Source organism: Gigantopelta aegis, chromosome 11, assembly GCF_016097555.1.
Source record: "Gigantopelta aegis isolate Gae_Host chromosome 11, Gae_host_genome, whole genome shotgun sequence".
NCBI lineage: Eukaryota > Metazoa > Mollusca > Gastropoda > Neomphalida > Peltospiridae > Gigantopelta > Gigantopelta aegis.
The window spans coordinates 13977545-13998485 of NC_054709.1; the positions used below are offsets into that span (position 1 = coordinate 13977545).

At 40.5% G+C, this 20941-nt stretch overlaps 1 protein-coding gene across 1 annotated transcript in view; it reads right to left on the reverse strand.

Annotated features, from left to right (window-relative positions):
* Positions 1–20941, reverse strand: part of LOC121385204 (glutathione hydrolase 1 proenzyme-like) — a 153343-nt gene that overhangs the window by 59335 nt on the left and 73067 nt on the right. The gene's annotated exons all lie outside the window — the stretch shown is intronic.

Sequence of the window (20941 nt, forward strand, 5' to 3'; positions counted from 1 at the left end):
TCGGCAAAGCACAAACGACAGCCTGTTGTCAGTTTCAGTTAACACGTGCGTTTGCCGATTTCAAATTGTAGGGTTCGTCTCAAAAAATTAAAAGAGAAATCTTGCGCTGTACGAAGAACGTTCGGTTGAGGATACGGTACTAGAGTCTTTAGTTAAAACCGGTTTGATCTTGACAACGTATTATCGACAGTCGTACCTTCCTATTTCAGAATTGATATTTTATAAAGTGTTAGTAGAACTTTCAAAGTTTAGTTTGTATACTAGTAACACATTAATCATGTATATATTTTAAAAATAAAATATACTAAAGTAGACAATGAACGTTTTCACTTCTTAATTTTACGTGTTAAAATAGACAAATTGAAATAAATATTATTTCGTTTGGAAAGGGTAAAGTTGGGGGGGGGGGGGGGGTGTTTAACGACATCAAAGATAAAGCATATTGATTTAATAATCATCTGACCCCATACAACCGTAAACAAAATGTGTTGAGTACGTCGTTAAATAAAACATATCCTATTCTTCCTTCCATCTGATGTTGGATGTCTAACATTTGGTAATTTTCACATACAATCTTAGAGAGAAATCGGGTGTATGTGCAGGGGGAGGGTATTGGAGGTCGAAACCCTTACTTGCCCAAGCTTAAAAAAAATTGAAATGTATTGTTTAGGGGTGCATGGCCCCATATAAACTTCGCTCAACACAGTCTATAACCCCAACCCCGCTGAAATCCCTGCACACGCGCCTTGAAAACTCGCTACATTTTTTTTTTAGCAAGGGATCGTTTATATGTACCATCCCACAGACAGGATATCACATACCATGGTCTTTTATATACCCGCCGATGGGGATCGATCCTAGACTGACCGCGCATTTCCAAAAACCACCTTTTTAGGTCTAAGTAATGAATAAAAATAACATATAGTCTTGAAAAATGTTACGTAAATCGAACACAGTACCCTCTTCCTCTACCCCTAGAGCGTTAAGTAATTAGTAACACCCCCTTACATGTAACGCGTATGCCAACAGCTGGCCACTGTCAAAATTTCAAGGCAAATCCCCCACCCACCGACCCCTGGAAAGCCGTTTGTACCATACCTCTATGGATATAAATATGTTTTGGAGATATGAGACGACCCCTCAATCAAGACAGTTAAATTTGTTCAAAAATTGCGAAATCTCACGTGATCTCTTGTTGGGGAATTCTATACTTGTGATAAGCCAATGAAAACCGAGATCGGTACGAGCCCGTCAAAAGTGTCCCACTTTCAAAATACTGGCTTTGTTTTTGACCTGGATAAGCCAGCGTAGTGAAACCAATGCGGAGTGCGGCGTCATAATATATATGCACCAAACGTAATTGGATTTTCTGTTCTATATGCTTAAATAATAAAATTATTCCGGATAATGCCGCTTTAAACACTATGATATATTTTTCACTATTCGAGCCGTTTTTCATAATTTAAATCATACTTTACTTTGATTTTATTGTTTAAATTATCCATTTCAGTACATCCTAAGTGTTTCAAGTCATCCTGGTGTTTTTAATATCACAAAACGCACGTGCGTCTGAGAAGTAACGGTTATAGAGTAGAGTTTTAGTCTATTTGTAAGGGTATTTTCCCGTTTCAAAGACTCTTGTTTCACTCTATTGAAACTTTGTTAAAATGTGTTACAGGTTTATATATTAAAGAGACATTCCTGAGTTTGTTGCATTGTAAGATGTTTCCGACTAATAAAATATTTGTACGATTAAACTTGCATATTAAATATATTTTCTTGTTTAGAATATCAGAGTCTGTATATTCAATGTGTTTCTGGTCGTCTTAATATTTGTACGAAGCCCAAACTGGATTTTGTCTTCAAATAATTTCGTACGTACGAAAAAACAACATTTTTGGAAATAAAATGAAATTTAACCTAGTACAAATATTAGAACGATCAGAAACACGTTTAATATACAGCCACTAATATTTTATGCAGAAAAATATATTTGATATGTACAATCGTTAAAAAGTCTTTGTTAGTCGATAACATCTTAGAAAGTGCGGCAAACTCAGGAATGTCCCTTTAACTAAACTTAGTGCCTTTTTTTGCGGGTTGAAACTAGGGTCTGCGCCTTTAAATGGAACAGACCAATCGAAGAGCTGTACCTGGACAATTGTTGTGCTCTGGTATTTGTTTATTTGTTTGGGTTTTGTTTTTGGGTTTTTCGTGGGGTTGGTTTTTTTGTGTGGTTTTTTGTGTTTTTCGTGGAACTTGGGTGGGGGAGGGGCGGAGGGGAGAGAATGGGATCTAGCTCAGTCGGTAAAAACGCTCGGTTGAGATGCTTTGGTCGCAGGATCGAACCTCCTTGGTCGACCCATTGTCTGCTATTTTGTTTCCATCTCAAGCAATACCCCAGGACTGGTGTATCAAACGTCGTGGGATGTGCTGTCCTGTCCGTGGCAAATGCATAGAAAAGATCTGCAGGAAAAATGTAGCGGGCTTCCGCTGAAAATTACGAGTGAAAATTACTAAATGTTTGACATCCAATAGCCGCTGATTAATAAATCAATGAGCTCTAGCTCTTACAAACTTTAACTGTTTTGGTATTTGTTTGTAGTACTACCTCACGTAGAGGTGCGCGTTGGGCAGTTGGGGGTGGGGGGAGGGTCTATAGGCTAGGGGATTCGGGTCCCCCTAAAACCCCCAACAAAACCCCTAACTCACATAGACCTTTATCACAGCTCTATTTTCCCCTTATCGTTTCATTAAAAAAAGACAGTAGTACAACTACTAATCAATGTTACATGTCTATCCACAAATTATTTATTTATGTATTTATTTATTTACTTATTTTATTGTTTTATTTTATTTTATTTTCACTATCATTTATATCAGATAAGACAACTTCACTTGAAATAATATCTGACATTTACGAAGTTTTAGAACATATATGAGCTGTCACACGCGAAAACCTACAACTTAAGCATGACGTCAGAAACCGAGTAAACGAGGCTGTTTGCGTTGTTTGTTTTGAAGAATTTAGAAGATGACATCTTCTTCTTTACATGAAGATCAGTTTGAAGTAAACATATATTTGTATGTACAATAGTGTTTGGTTACTATTTGGTATTTTGTACCTGAGAACATTGGTCGAGATCGTTAGCGATACCATCAGTACTTTGATACACATTTACAAGTATAGAGAGAAGTCCTATATATCGATATGGTATGCAAGTATCACACGTTTTTAATGGTATGCAAGTATCAGACGTTTTTATAACGTACATGATTATACATAACATAGAGTTCAGCAACTTTTCCAGAGTGGTAGACCCACGCAACCCGATACGATCCTAATTTGATGTTTGGTCTAACTTATAAATATTGTATATAACTTCAGGCCCGTAGCCAGCATGATTAGCGGGGTGGGGGGTGGGGGTCGAAATTTCATGTAAAGGGAACTCATCAAACGCGAGCGCCGAAGGCGCGTAGCCGTAGACGGGGGAGGGGGGAGGGGGAGGGGGAGGGGGTTCCCCCAGATTTATATGTATAGAACCCCTTGCCAAACAATGAGATGACGCCGGTTACACTCGAGATTAATACACGAACTTTTGTTGCGAAATATACGTTAACAAGTTGCATTAAGTTGTGGTATGCATGTAAAATGGCTTGGTCACAGAGCCACGACAAGAAACCGTTTGTTTTCAACCGTACCAATGTTTTTATAATAAATGATACATAGCATACTTCTCATATCCCACAAACAGGATAGCATACACGACGTCCTTTGATGGATCATTGGTTGGGACGGGAAATAATCAAACGGGCCCACTGAGGAGGATCGAACCTTCAGCAAATGGAACCTCAGACAGACGTTCTTGCTACGTTATCCCGGTCATTTGGGGACAAGGACTTTTATGTGTAATCCCCCCCCCCCCCCCCCCCCCCCCCCCCCGGCTACGGGCCTGACATGGAACTTAATATGTTTGCTTCAAGCATTAAAACGAAGTACCTTATGATTGGTACCTTATGACTGCGCATAATAAACCCTCATGAATTTATAATAAAGAGACCATCTTGAGTTTGTAGCTATATTATCAAGCTGTCGGCTAGTCTAATCTGTTATAAATAAAACTTACATCTTTCTTAGGTTAAATAGTCTTGCTTCGAATTTAAATAGGTGTATATGCAATACAGTTATATTTTTGACCATCCTCAAGTCGGTAGCAACCGAGACGTCGAGGGGGGGGGGGGGGGGGGGGGGAGAGACTATAGCCCCACTTTTATAAACCCGGTTTAAAATATGGCTTTTGCCCCCCACCACCAACTAGACTGTGTCTCTCCACTATGCCCCCCCCCCCCCCCCCCCAACTCCAGATATCGTTCCTACAGGCCTGATTCTAATGTTTTATATACCACAGCTCAAATTTCATATGTATCATTTAATTTTATTCCAAATACCGAACAAAAGTTTAAATAACTTGGTGAAAAGAAATCCCGACAAGAATCCTGAGTGTATTTATCTGTATAATGCTTTATAAATATTTAAATCATGTAAAATACAATAAATATCTGCATACATACACGCGCGCAAACATTAATATAATTTCAGCCTATATCCGATATTTATTGCGTACGAATCCGAACCGATGGTTTGTCGGGCGTTAACAACCAAATATTTTTTTATTTCGTGATAAGCAATAATTCACAAATGTCTCCAATAAGTCTTGTTGGATGTCGACAGAATTTTCGGGTTCCCTACTGGTAGAATAATTAATCATGGAGATATTCACATTCCTACTGCGTGGCCTCCCATTGTACACAGGTCTATTTTTGCGAGATCTCGCGTGAGTTCGCGGTTGGCGTCTTCAAGTTACCCCGCAACGGGCACATGCATAGTGGAATATGAAAGAGGTCTATTAATGTTCAAGCACACTCTCCTGGGCACACACCTCAGCTATCCGGGCTGTCTGTCCAGGACAGTGGGTTAGTTGTTAGTTGGTTAGTGGTTAGTGAGAGAGAAGAGGGTGTAGTGGCCTTACACCTACCCATTGAGCCCTTAAGAACTCGCTCTGGGTTAGGGCCGGTGTAAACGGAATGCAAGTCCGTAGGAACAGTTGTCTGACCGGACTTAATCTCCTAGGAATGCTGGTCCTAGGTCTAATATACCCAGGAATGCAAGTCCTAGGACTTACGTTCCTTAGGAATACTGGTCTGACTGCCAGGATATCAAGTCCGGGCCGGACTTGCATTCCTGGACAATCAAAATTTAAGTCCGGTCGTACACCTAAAAATTAAATTATAAATGTAAACAAAACGAAAAGCAGTTTCCTTTCTGGTGTATTTAATTAACTAGCGCCTCTATTTAAATATTTTCTGTTTATTCCAATATTTTCCATTTATATCATTTGCAAGAGTTTGTAAACATCTTGTTGACCTTATTACGTGAGCAGAACCAAGGTCTTTATTCATTGCGTATTGTTCCAACTAATAAATGTTTAAACGTTTAAAAGTAACTCAAAATCATTTTCCATAATTCGAAGCATATTAGTACTCGCAAATAAGTAAACTTGCCCATATTATATACCAACACAATTATCTGTTAGACATTATATACTGGTACAGGCGCGTGTATATAGGGTGTGGGGTAGGGTGGCGTGTTCTAAACACCCCTCTTCAAAACAAATTTCTAGACCTCTCCCCTGCATAGCTTACTGAACATGTGCCTGCTTTGTCAATTTTGCTCATTTTCAAAAATTAATTTGGTCTAACATATGACATATCAGACTCTAGCCTCTATGATATCTTAGTCCCAACAAACCATACCATCGACAAAAAATATGTTAATGGTTTTCATTAATGTTTATCAATTAATAGAAATATCAATGGCCAAGAGTGGGTTTTAACAGCTCAATGGGCTACTACACCGACTAAAACAAAACAGTAACCCCTGAACAATTACCATACTGTCAATAATATGCACACACAATTTACAAAGGTCCTTTTAAACAGACTAACTACTCATGACACTTTTACACCTGACAGTTTTGGCCGCAATAGGCATTCAGGCTCCCTTTTTGCTGATTTTTATTGGCCGAATGAAACGAAAATGTCAGACTCTGGAATACAACGTATATTTATATTCGCATTACTACCAAGACGCTAAATAGGATTCCAAACAAATCAGTCTGCATTTTTACATGGATTGCAACTAATACTGTGAGTAAAATTATGGAAATGCATGGTGAAGATTTTAGGCCAGCTCATTTTGCCCGAACGTGTCCATCAATAAAAGTCAAATTTTCATGCTTATTATTCCTGTTATTTTATATTGTAGTAACTGATCATTATAGTACTAGTTATAAATACTAACTACTAGAACTAAGTACAGTTTTTAAAGTTTTATTTCAGGGATTTTCAGGAATCATATATATGTAATAAGCAAACTATCGGAAATAAATTCCAGAGGACTAGGAATACTAGGATTGAAAGTCCTGTGGACTAGGAGTACCAGGAATAAAGGTCCCACGGACTTACATTCCTCGGAATGCACGTCCCACAGACTTAAATTCCTAGGGATACAGACTAGGATTCCGAGGAATGGAAGTCCGATCGGACAAAGTTTAAGAAAATCACAATTAATCAGATTGTGACTTACCGTCAAAATATAAACTTACAAAACATATTATTAAAAATTATATTGGTGTATATAGGAATTGTCTTTTGTTGTTCACCAAATGTTAAGTTTTTTGAGTTACCGGTTTTCATATATATATTTTTTAAACAATTTTGGGCTACATATTGTGTGTGTGTGTGTGTGTGTGTGTGTGTGTGTGTGTGTGTGTGTGTGTATTTCTTCGTGTTGAATACATGGACATATAGCCTACATTATATCTATAGTTGCATTATATACTTTTGAAAAAAGCAAGATATTCGTTCTACTTCAATATGCTAACAAAAATGTAAGACGACTACAAAAATTAACTCACGTGTCTGATCCACAAGTCTATAATTAAGTTGATACTCAAACTTAAAACTATTTTTGACATGGAGGTTTGAACTTACAATAATCTTAAGAGACTCGTACACTTATCCATCACACTACGAGGGAAGGCTGCCAAAACCTCACTTTTTTCTCTCGTGACTTTCTGGCAGCTCGTGCAAATTGCAGAGTATAATAAACGGACATCTAATTTGCCGGACTAGTATTTCTGTCACTGCTGTAGAAGGAATTTAAGTCCGGTAGGAATATAAGTCCTAGGATAAAAACTTAAAAATAAACCAGGAATGAAAGTCCGGGTAGGACTATGGTTCCTAAGCTATGGAGGTCCGATAGGACTACGGTTCCTACGGACCTGCGTTCCTTTTACACCGGTACCGGGCTGCGAACCCTGTACCTACCAGCCTGTAGTCCGATGGCTTAACCACAATCTAATTAAAATTAGCTCCACTATTACATGTGGATCTAACAGCAGCCCGTTGGAGCTCATGTCCAGTTGACCTTTCATTCGACCAATCAAAACCTTACTTGCATAATCCTGCCAGTGATTTGAAAAGAATTTGAAAACATTCCGGTTTATGCCAAGGGTATACGAAATGATTCGGGTGAATTACGAAGTATGCCGGAAACTAATTTCAATATAAAATTTTATATAAAATTTGTTTCAAGACGAAAAAAAACTCCGTGATGGTTATAGCCATGACATCTGTTTATATCAGGTGTTTCAATGTTGAAATAGACCAACAAGTTCGCCTATTGCATAAATAGTCTCGACCGATATTTTTAGAATTTGTATTCTCCCGAATAACGTTATAAAAGGCGAAGTGTAATTGGTCGATATTTAAATTGTTATTTATAGATGAAATGTCACCTGGACATGGGAGTCCATGCAATGCTGATTTTTTAACTAAATAATCTGCACGAATTTGTCTTTGCACCCGCACCATGTTTTTGTTTTTTTATTACTGATGCATTCCATCCTAGCTAACTAAGGTAAGTCAACTAGGGTTCCAGAAGCAAAGACATGCAGGAAAACCGATACCCAACTATCCAGATAGCCTGAAGACAAACCAAGTAAGCCTACTAAAATCCTATATTTAGGGGGCGGGAATCAAAATTCTTCAAACTAAGTACCTAGATTGGTGCATATATGTATACAATTGCTACTTGCCACCGTTGCCAAGCACTAGGCTTTTTAAACCAATACCTACACTATAAGGGTTTAACCCTTCAAATTAGATAGCTAGGCTAGTTTAACTTCCCCTCCGTCATTGTATTCAATGCTATACAAGGACGGAGGGGGATGGGTGGTCATGAATGACCGTTGAACTCACTAGAATAGGGACTTAAGACAATAGGTACAACCTTAACACAAAACTAGGATTCAAACACAGACTACACGCTCACTGCATCAGTACACAGGGTGCATTGACTAATGATAACAATGCACCCGCCCCCATTTAATGGCCCAGCACGTACTCTAATAAGGAACCGGACAAAAGAATACCATTCCGAGTACACAATTGCAATGCACCCGGGGGAAGCTGAACAAAAGAATATCGGCCTCCCCCACCCAAACCCCCAATACTTGCTGCTGGTAATAACTTGGTACTTGGTGATGCCTCGACCAGAAGCGGTCAGGCCCTTTATAAGGGCCCTATGGGCAACCTAGGGAGACACCACAGCATCGTAAAGGTCTAAAATTAACGAGCTACTCTCGGTTCACTAATATCAAAACTTATATTAGCTCGGCCATTTACCTTTCGACCGACCGTTCAAAATTGCGCCAAATTCCCTCAATCAAAATTGCGCACCCTTTTCTCTTTGGCATTTAACTGCTCCATTCAAATTCCATAGCACCACCCCCACCCTCCTGCTACCGATTTGATCGGGCTGCTGGTGCTGGTGGTTAGGCCATCGGTCTACAGGCTGGTAGGTATTGGGTTCGGATCCCAGTCGAGGCATGACATTTTTAATCTAGATACCGACTCCAAACCCTGAGTGAGTGCTCCGCAAGGCTCAGTGGAGAGGTGTAAACCACTTGCACCGATAACTGGTTCAACAAATGCCATGCTTTGTGCTATCCTGCCTGTGGGAAGCGCAAATAAAACATCCCTTGCTGCCTGTCGTAAAAGAGTAGCCTATGTGGCGACAGCGCGTTTCCTCTAAAAAAACAACAGTGTCAGAATGACAATATGTTTGACGTCCAATAGCCGATGATAAGATAAAAAAAAATCAATGTACTCTAGTGGCGTCGTTAAATAAAATAAACTTTACTTTACAAATTATACTGACAAATTAACGGAATCACACTTAAAGGGGCCGGGACGTAGTCCAGTGGTAAAGCGCTCGCCTGATGCGCGGTCGTTCATGGATCGATCCCCGTCGGTGGACCCTTTGGGCTATATCTCGTTCCAGCCAGTGCCCCAAAACTGGTATATCGAAGGTCGTGGTATGTGGTATCCTGTCTATGGTATGGTGCATAACAATATTTCATTGCTACTAATGTTAAAACGCAGGTGGTTTCCTCTATAAGACCACTTGAATCCATTGGGCTATATCTCGTTCCAGCCAGTGCACCAAGACTGGTACATGCACATTAAAGACCGTGGTATGTGTTATCCTGTCTGTGGGATGGAGCATATAAAAGACTCGTGTAAAAATATTTGACATCCAATAACCGATGATTAATAAATCAATATGCTCTAGTGGTGTATTTAAACAAAACAAACTTTTATAAAATATCTCTTACTACTAATGGAAAAATGTAGCGGGTTTCATCTCTAATACTATGTCAGAATTACCATATGTTTGACATATGACAGCCGATGGTTAATAATCAATGTGCTCTAGTGGTGTCGTTAAACAAACAAAAACACTTTTATAAAAAATCACTTCCTACTAATGGGAAAATGTAGCGGGTTTCCTTTAAAACTGTCAGAATTACCATATGTTTGACATCCAATAACCGATGGTTAATAAATCAATGTGCCTAGTGGTGTCGTTAAACAAGACGAAAACAAAATACAACATAGTTATGCCCGACCCTAATGTAGCAAGTCTAGATATAACCGAGTAACGCGTGAACGCAGTGACGTATGCAGCTATGGTGTACATTTCACAAACGTAACGGTAGTAATGACAACACGGGAGTTCAACTGTGTGTGATTTATGTTCCTTTCCGTTCACCAGTGAATTACCTGCTTTTGTGACGAGGTGGCTAGGTTCAAGGCCAGTAGGTAATGGGTTCGTGCCCCAATATTGACTAATAGCAAACATTAGGACGACCAGTATCACTTTGGATATATATAGAATACTAAACAAGCTTGCCTGTTATAAAAATTTTATGAAATTACTTAACAGTTTCGCTTTCTCTCGTCAAATACGAACACTTTTCACAAGTTAATGAATTTTTTTTTTTACACACCTTTGCCTGCTTGAGGGCAACACACCCTAACAAGGACAACCCCTGTTGTCCAGCTATTTCTCCCAGTATATTGGTTTAAACAAACACACCCACAAAACCCGGTCGGAGTACACCTATTTTACACAAAAAGCATGGGTCGGAATTACCACAGAAAGTCTTCAACTACATGCTCTCCCCTGTCAACTTCAGTCTAAATAGTCAAACAGATGACTACTTGCTCGATGATATATTTCCGGTCAACCAAATGGGAAGTTAACTGTGATCTGTGGCCAGTTATTAGAAAATAACATAATGACTTTTTAACCTAGAAAATACTGAAGTTGTGTTAAGTAACGCTCCCACACAGAGCGAGTTGGGTAGGTGTAAGACCACTACACTCTCTCTCACTAACCACTAACAACTAACAACTAACCCACTGTTCTGGACAGACAGCCCAGATAGCTGAGGTGTGTGCCCAGGACAGCGTGCTTGAACTTTAATTGGATATAAGCACGAAAATACTTTAAAAGTTTCCACTTCAAACTTGCTTTCATGAAATAATCATAGTCAAATAGAAGATTACTTGCGCAGATATATTTCCGGTCAACCAAATGGGAAGATAATTGTGATCTGTGGCTAGTTATTAGAAAACAACATAAAGACTGTTTTTAACCTAAACAATATTTAAGTTGTATTAGGTGATGCTTGCGACAGTTCAGCCTCTCATTCGCTACAAGTAATTGGCTCAATTTCGTAATCGATTCTTTAAAGGGACAGACCCTAGTTTCAACCTGTGAAAATTAACACTAAGTTTAGTTGATCTACAAACCTGTAACACATTTGGATAAAGTTACAATTGAATAAAACATGAGTGTGTGACTTTAAAATTGTGAAATACCCTCTAAAAATAGACTAACACTCGACTCCATAACCGTTACTTCTCAGACGCACGTGCGTTTTTAAAAATATGAGAAATGCATTTTGTGATATTAAAACACCAGGATGACAAAAAAACACCTTGAAATTGATAATCTAAACCATAAAATCTAAGTAAAGTATGATTTCAGTTATCAAAAACGGCTACAATAGTCAAAAATATATCTTGGTGTTTAAAAGCTAGGGTATGTCCTTTTAATAACCTTGAGTATTTGCAGCTCATAAGTTGTCATACATATGTCACAATTTACAGGCATAATAGAAACCGGCCTCGATGGTGTCGTCGTTAAGCCATCGGACATAAGGCTGGTAGGTATAGGGTTCGCAGCCCGGTACCGGCTCCCACCCAGAGCGAGTTTTAACGATTCAGTGGGTAGGTGTACGACCACTACACCCTCTTCTCTCTACTAACCACCACCAACTAACCCACTATCCTAGACAGACAGCTCAGATAGCTGAGGTGTGTGCCCAGAACATCGTGTTAGTTGTTAGTGGATAGTGAGAAAAAAGAGGGTGTAGTGGTCTTATATCTACCCAATGAGTCGTTAAAACTCGCTCTGGGTGGGAACCGGCACCGGGCTGTGAACCCAGTAACTACCAGCCTTATGTCCGATGGCATAACCACGACACCACCCATCCATTCAACCAAAACCCATCCATTCATCTATCAAACTAAGACCCATCCATCCATCCATCCATCCACCCACCCATCCACCCATCCATCCATCCACCCACCCACCCATCCATCCATCCTTCCACCCATCCATCCACCCACCTACCCATTCATCCATCCATCCATCCACCCATCCATCATTCATCCTCCCATCCATCCGTCCATCCATCCATCCACCCACCCATCCACCCATCCATCCATCCATCCATCCATCCATCCATCCATCCATCCACCCATCCATCCATCCATCCATCCATCCATCCACCCATCCATCCATCCATCCACATCCATCCATCCATCCATCCATCCATCCATCCATCCATCCCATCCATCCCCCCCCCCCCCCCCATCCATCCATCCATCCATCCATCCATCCATCCATCCATCCATCCATCCATCCATCCATCCATCCATCCATCCATCCATCCATCCATCCATCCCACCCATCCACCCACCCATCCATCCACCCATCTACCCATCCATCATTCATCCTCCCATCCATCCATCCATCCATCCACCCATCCACCCATCCATCCATCCACCCATCCATCCACCCATCCATCCACCCATCCATCCATCCATCCATCATTCATCCACCCATCCATCCATCCACCCATCTATCCCTCCATCCATCCATCCATCCATCCATCCATCCCCCATCATTCATCCACCCATCCATCCGTCTATCCACCTACTAACACGAGAACGATGATAAAGCGCTCGCCTGATGCGCGGTCGGTCTGGGATCGATTGGGCATTTTAAAGATCCTTTGCTGATATAATGGAAAAAAGTTGCGGGTTTCCTCTCTAAGATTATATGTCAAAATTAATAGATGTTGGACATCCAATAGCCGATGAATAATTTTAGCGGGATGGGGAATCTTGACTTTGGCGAGCAAAGTTTATAGCAGAGACCCCTGAAAATATATGCAAAAAAAGAAGAAAAAAAAAAAAAGAAAAAAAGGAGAAACAAAAGGAGAAACAAAAGAAGAGAGAACAGATTAGTTTGAGCATTAGCAGGGAGGGGTTTCGACCTTCGAAACCCTCCACTGCACACGCGCCTGCATCTAAATAAGTAAACACGTGGACTATGTGATCTAGGCGTATGCCTGTCAACTTTCACGACGTTGGCCAACTCAAAGGTTGCGCTGTAATTTCCCCAACTCCCAACTCGGGTGCGCTCAGATTAGCAACTAATGGGTTATACGACGAGAATCGAACTGTAAGAGCACGCAGGGACCTAATTCACTAAACTCTCGCAACTTTGCGATCTCGCAGTGCAATGCTAAAAGACTTGCAAAGAGGATGCTTTTGTTGTCTAGCAGAGCCTAAGAGACCTTTGTGAATTAGGCCCCAGACTAGCAACTGGCCAGTCGTTGAAGTCGTGACAGCAGAAAGTTGGCGAACTTTGTTGTGGCAGTTGGTAGTCTGACCTAGCATAATGGGTTATACGACGAAAATCAAGTTGTAAGAGCGCTCAGACTAGCAACTGAACAGTCGTAGAAGTCGTAACAGCAGAAAGTTGGCCAGCTTTATGCTGGCAGTTGGTAGTCTGATCCTAGCCATTATACGACGAAAATCGAGTTGTAAGAGCGCTCAGATTAACAACTGGACAGTCGTAGAAGTCGTAACAGCAGAAAGTTGGCCAGCTTTATGCTGGCAGTTGGTAGTCTGACCCTAGCCATTATACGACGAAAATCGAGTTGTAAGAGCGCTCAGACTAGCAACTGGACAGTCGTAGAAGTCGTGACAGCAGAAAGTTGGCGAACTTTGTTGTGGCAGTTGGTAGTCTGACCTAGCATAATGGGTTATACGACGAGAATCGAGTTGTAAGAGCGCTCAGACGTAGAAATTATGATACCAGAAAGTTGGCCAACTTTGTTGTGGCAGTTGGTAGCCTGATACTGGAAATAATAAACGAACGGGGTCGCCAAAGCGCTAATAGGTTTGTCAACAGGTTTGAAACGTATCGCGGCATCTCTAGTCGGGCATGCTGTAATGGCCATTTGCCAGAGGCCAGCTAGCCGTGATCGGTTTTCGCTTGCTATCAAAGGTAATTTTGTGTGGGAAAAAACCCATTGCACTTAAAGGGACATTCCTGACTTTGCAGCATTGTTTGATATTTCCGACTAATAAAATATTTCTACGATTAAACTTACATATTAAATATATTTTCTTGTTTAGGATATCAATGTCTGTATATTCAATGTGTTTTGGTCGTTTTAATATTTATAAGAAGCCCAAACTGGATATATATATATTAGGAAATAAAATTAAATTTAACCTAGTACAAATAGAACGATCTGAAAGACGTTTAATATACAGCCACTAATATTTTATGCAGAAAAATATATTTGATATGCAATTACAATCGTTAAAAAGTCTCTCTAAGGCCATAACATCTTAAAAATAGCAGCAAACTCAGGAATGGCACTTTAAAGGCATATCCGGGGCGGGTTCAGGAGCGGATTCAGGATATCTGTGGGTGGTTTGGTTGTTGTTGTTGTTGTTGTTTGTTTGTTTGTTTGGGGGGGGGGGGGGGGGGGTTTTTTTTTTTTGGGTTTTTTGGGTGTTTTTTTTTGGGGGGGGGGGGGGGGGGGGGGGGGGGTGTACTAAAGTCCGAACCACATTGTTAACAACTACGACAAATCACTCTCCTACCTTTATTACCATTAAATTGTCTCCACACTTTGTCCAAACACAGATCGTGAAAAGAAAGAAAGAAATGTTTTATTTAACGACGCACTCAACACATTTTATTTACGGTTATATGGCGTCAGACATATGGTTAAGGACCACACAGATTTTGAGAGGAAACCCGCTGTCGCCACTACATGGGCTACTCTTTCCGATTAGCAGCAAGGGATCTTTTATTTGCGCTTCCCACAGGCAGGATAGCACAAACCATGGCCTGTGTTGAACCAGTTATGGATCACTGGTCGGTGCAAGTGGTTTACACCTACCCATTGAGCCTTGCGGAACACTCACTCGGGGTTTGGAGTCGGTATCTGAATTAAAAATCCCATGCCACGACTGGGATCCGAACCCAGTACCTACCAGCCTGTAGACCGATGGCCTAACCACTACGCCACCGAGGCCGGTCGTGAAAAGAAAGCCCATTACAATAATACATATTTCATATGCTAGATTATAACTATTATATGTCACCTACAATGACTTCACTGAGATCTACTAGGACAAAACACGTGCGATTGTTTGCTGGCTGTCATTTTGTGTTTTTGTTGAATACTCTTCAAGAGAGGTGGGTCAATATGACGTAATATAACAATTTCATGATGATGATGATGATAACTAGTTTAACGTGCCCATATACCACTAGGGTTTCGAACACGCCCATCCCGAGTCCGACCTCCGATAAGATCGGTGGCCTGACTCGGGATGTGTGTGTGTGTGTGGGGGGGGGGGGGGGGGGTAGTGTTGAAAATGGGCAGAATTTTGACAAGGTTAATAGAATAATTTTTTAAAAAAGGAAAAAATTACAAGCCAAAAATAAAAAGAATTGACTACTCGGCCGAATATTTCTATAATTTGGAGCATTTTAGGACAGTCCAAAAATAAATAAGAGAAAGAAGAGAGGTTCGGACTATTTAATAATATTTAAAAAAAAGTAATTTCGACATAAATTTTTTAACAAAGGTCTAAATGTTTAATATATATATGTCTATATGTCCACGTGAGTGGCCTCGTTAAGGCCGTTAGGATGAGCTGGTCCTTTCGAGTCGCCGTACACCAAAGTCACGGTTGCCCGCGAAACTCCAGCAGCGATCCAAAGCTAGCACAGACCATGGCCTTTGTTGAACCAGTTATGGATCACTGGTCGGTGCAAGTGGTTTACATGTACTCACTGAGCCTTGCGGAGCACTCACTCAGGGTTTGGAGTCGGTATCTGGATTAAAAATTCCATGTCTCGACTGGGATCCGAACCCAGTACCTACCAGCCTGTAGACCGATGGCCTAACCACGACGCCACCGAGGCCGGTCGGACCTGATTTTCCCGATCTGAACTTTCCAGACGGCTTCCGAATTGGCAAGACTGGTGACAGTGGCCAGTTACGTGTAGACGGTGGCGTAGAGGGAGATGGAGGTCCGTCTGCGGGCGTCTCGCACATCGGCGCGTTGAGAGCATCCCTCGTTGTTGACGGCGGGTCCGGATGAGCTGGTCCTTTCGTGTTGGGCCGAGCCGGAGGCGGCGACGCAGAAGGACCGCCGCTGGCGGTTGAGCCGCCAGTTTTGTCCCCCCCCCCCCCCTGAGCCGCTCCTGGCGCACGTTTCCTCTTCCTCCGTCCTCTTCCCTTCCTCTTCTGCGAGTCCGAGTCGCCGTACACCAAAGTCACGGTTGCCCGCGAAACTCCAGCAGCGATCCAAAGCTAGCACAGGCCATGGCCTTTGTTGAACCAGTTATGGATCACTGGTCGGTGCAAGTGGTTTACATGTACTCACTGAGCCTTGCGGAGCACTCACTCAGGGTTTGGAGTCGGTATCTGGATTGAAAATCCCATGCCTCGATTGGGATCCGAACCCAGTACCTACCATCCTGTAGACCGATGGCCTAACCACGACGCCACCGAGGCCGGTCGGACTTTAAGGGGAAAAGGGTACATGGACCAACTCATGAAAAGGGCAATCCAGTGAAACTAAGAAAACAAAAGCCAGAAAAAGAGGAACCTGAATATCTGGGATCGATCCCCGTCGGTGGCCCATTGGGCTATTTCTCGTTCCAGCCAGTGCACCACGACTGGTATATCAAAGGCCGTGGTATGTACTACCCTGTCTGTGGGATGGTGCATATAAAAGATCCCTTGCTGTTAATCGAAAAGAGTAGCCCATGAAGTGGCGACAGCGGGTTTCATCTCTTAACATCTGTGTGGTCCTTAACCATATGTTTGACGCCCTATAACCGCAAATAAAATGTGTTGAGTGCGTCGTTAAATAAAACATTTCTTTTTTTCTTTCTTTGAATATATTTATGAGAGACGGTCCCCTACCACCCCCTCCCTGGATTCACCCCTGAGTCTGTAGAGCGTTCACCTGAGGTGCTTGGATCGTAGGATCAAATCTCCTAGGCAGACACATTGTTTCACTAAGGTTTTCCACGTGCCTAGTCCAGTGGAAAAGCGGTCGCTTGAGGTGCGGTCGGTCTAGGATCGATCCTCATCGGTGGAGCCATTGGCCTATTTCTAGTTCCAGCCAGTGCTCCACAATTGGTGTAACAAGGGCCATGGTATGTACTATCCTGGCGGATTGAAGTTTTTTGTTGTTGTTGTTTTTTTAAAGAGGATCACAAAAATTCTTAAATTTGTCGAACGCAAATGAGCTTCCAAAAGGAGCGATATTTTTTTTTTTTTTTTTTTTTTTTTTTTTTTTTTTTTTTTTTTTTTTTTTTTTAAAGAGGGTCACAAAATTCTTGAGTTTGTCGAAGGCAAATGAACTGAACTCCCAAAAGGAGCGATATGTTTTGATATGTTTTGATTTGGGGCTTGAACTGAACTCCCAAAAGGAGCGATATGTTTTGATATGTTTTGATTTGGGGCTTAAACTGAACTCCCAAAAGGAGCGATATGTTTTGATATTGTTTGATTTGGGGCTTGAACTGAACTCCCAAAAGGAGCGATATGTTTTGATATGTTTTGATTTGGGGCTTGCTCACCAGCAAACATTTCAGTGCAGTTTATTGTTGTATAGTGTAGACGTCAGTTAACAATAAAGGTAATTAGACAGGACACTTCAAACGGACGACAATTCCAAGTATCATGGGACCCCCTTGACTCCCTTTTGGATTCGCCAGTTCCAGTCGTGGGACACTGGATAATGACACGGGGAAGGATCGAGTCCACTGAGGGGGATCGATCCAAAGACCTATCGCACGTCAGGTGAGCGCTCTAACACAGGACTGCGTTCCACCAAGATGACCTCAAAGGTACCAGTCGAAATATCGAACACGCTAGCCTTAACCGAGATGTTTTAAAGACCCTGAACTTTGTACGTGTTTATGAGAATAGATGTTGACACGAATACCTTATCTGGATTGTAAACACAGAGGAAATCCACCCAGAAAATACTTGTAGGATGTGTGGGTCTTATCGCGAAGTCGACTTATTATGACAATGAATGAACGAACGACACCCCAGCACACAAATACATAGCTCGAGTCATCTCTAGCCCTCTCCTTATTGATATGTTGAAGGGCAGGGCTAGAGAGTGTGTAATAATTCGGCGGCAATCATCGATAACCAAAATTGTAGCCAGCTACTGTGTCTAAAATACACATTGTTTCCTAAATCTGATGCCACAGAGCTTTAGTTTGATTATTCTCGAGTCCAGTCATGGCATTCCTGAGTTTGCTGCAATTTTAAAGATGTTATCGACTAACCGAGACTTTTTAACGATTGTAATTACATATCAAATATATTTTTCTGCATAAAATATTAGTGGCTGTATATTAAAGGTGTTTCTGATCGTTGCAATATTTGTACTAGGTTAAATTTCATTTTATTTTCTAAAATATATTTTGTCGTACGTATGAAATTATTTGAAGACAAATCCAGTTTGGGCTTCTTACAAATATTAAGACGACCAGAAACACATTGCATATACAGACAGTGATATTCTAAACAAGAAAATATATTTAATATGTAAGTTTAATCGTAGAAATATTTTATTAGTCGGAAGCATCTTACAATGCAGCACTCAGGAATGTCCCATTAAACTTACATGTTGTTAACCAGTACCGACGCTACACTATGCGGAACTGACCAACTAATCTACGCTGCACTTTCTTGTGGTGACAAAGAGCAAAGCGTGTGTGTGTGAGTGAGTGTATGTGTGTGTATGTGTGTGTGTGTGCGTGCGTGTGTGTAATAAAAGTGTGTTTTTTGAATATAAGTCTTCCTAAGAAAAAAATGCATTTCGTGACTTGAATTATAATAAGGCTTAGATTACACTGGAGCTTGGTCTGGGTTTGGGTCTAGGCCTGACAAAAATGGCACCAGTCGAAGAAGAAACGCACTGAATCAAATGTGACAAAACACATCATCTGTTGGTAAACACTGCATCCCCGTGTTCAACGACACGATCATGTTACTTTGCCCAACTTTCAAATGAAGATTCCCAATAGAACGGGTTCTCGTTGTATTTTGTAGAATGGTTTGTTTTTGGGCTACACTTTTAAAAGGTAGAAGTACAAAACTGTCCTTGTGCATTTACAAACTAATGTTTTATGACTTTATTCAATATGGCACAGAATATAAATAGATTGTACATATGCAAGATATATTTTACAGACTCGGTTATAATAATGTATGGGACGCTAAGCATTTTATATCTGTTCCATGTCTAAAACGAACCATAAAGCTACGACTAGAAGACCAATATATTCAGAACTAGCACAACAGTATTACTGAATGAGGGAAATGTTCTACATACCTGCTTTTTAAAGAGAAAATAGAATTTGAAAGTTACTTTAATATACTTAACAGGAAAAATTATACCACTTTTCTCTGATTTCGCATATCTAATCATGTCTTACCAATGTTCTAAAGGAAGACAAAAGAGTAGCGACAGCGGGTTTCCTCTCTCAATATCTGTGTGGTCCTTAACCATATGTCCGACGCCATATAACCGTAAATAAAATATGTTGAGTGTGTCGTTAAATAAAACATATCCTTCCTTCCAAAGGAAGATAGCACATGTACATTATGTAATATGGGTGATATCGGAGATTAGTTTCAGTATATTTGTGATAAATTCTACAAGGAACGAAAAAGATTACTGAAGCCATACTATGTTATTAGACTAAATGTAATTAACTTCAGAGAACTCTTCAACTGTAAACGTGTCAGCATCCTTATAAAAAGTTTGTGAACTTATTAATATTATAAATAACCACTTTACCTCCTGAAAACCCATTTTACATAGTTTAATCGTACTTACTTGTTTGTTATAAACACTTGTCACTTGATGTATGCGTGTATATGTATATATAATGTATATAATGTACTCCTCTGATGCCACCGGATGGTAGCTTTGAGTGAAATAAAGTTATCTTCTGTTCTGTTAGCACTAACAACATACACCATTGCGAACATACATTATATAAGCATTTATTTTCACTCCAAAACTGAGAACATTTCCGTGTTATTATTAAAAAAAATTGCTATATGACCGCATCATGCTGTAATACCGATAAGGCGTTCGAAACCCCAGAGGTGTATGGACACGTTAAACCAGTTAATAATAGTAATACCGACCTGAACCACCTGTTCAGGAACCAATTCACACCTGCCGCCTCTTCCGCTATAGACCCATGTCTCAAAAAGTCATTAAACAATGTTACCAAATAATATTGGCAAAATCCAGGCTTACTATTAAAGGGACAGAATCTAGTTTCAGCCCATGAAAAGGTACACCAAGTTTAGTTAATCTACAAACGTGTAACACATTTGGATAAAGTTACAATTGAGTGAAACATGAGTCTCTGACTTTGAAATGGTGAAATACCCTCTAAAAATAGACTAAAACTCGACTCCATAACTGTTATTTCTCAGACGCACGTGTGTTTTTAAAATATGACAAATGCATTTTGTGATATTAAAATCTAAACCATACAATCTAAGTAAAGTATGATTTTAGGTATCAAAAACGTCTCTAATAATAAAAAATATGCCTTAGTGTTTAAAAACTAGGGTATGTACCTTTAAAAATACTAATTGTTTTAATTCTTCCCCAATTACTAAAAGTGAATATGTGAACCGCAGCGCTTTACCACTGGTATTTTGACAAATATAGTATGTATGCCACTTGTTAAGAATTTAACATACGACTAATGAATATTTATGACTTGCTTTTCACAGTTTACAGTTTTTATGCCTCTATTTGAGGTGGGTGGGTGTACTGAACAGCGTTACGTAATGCACTTTTT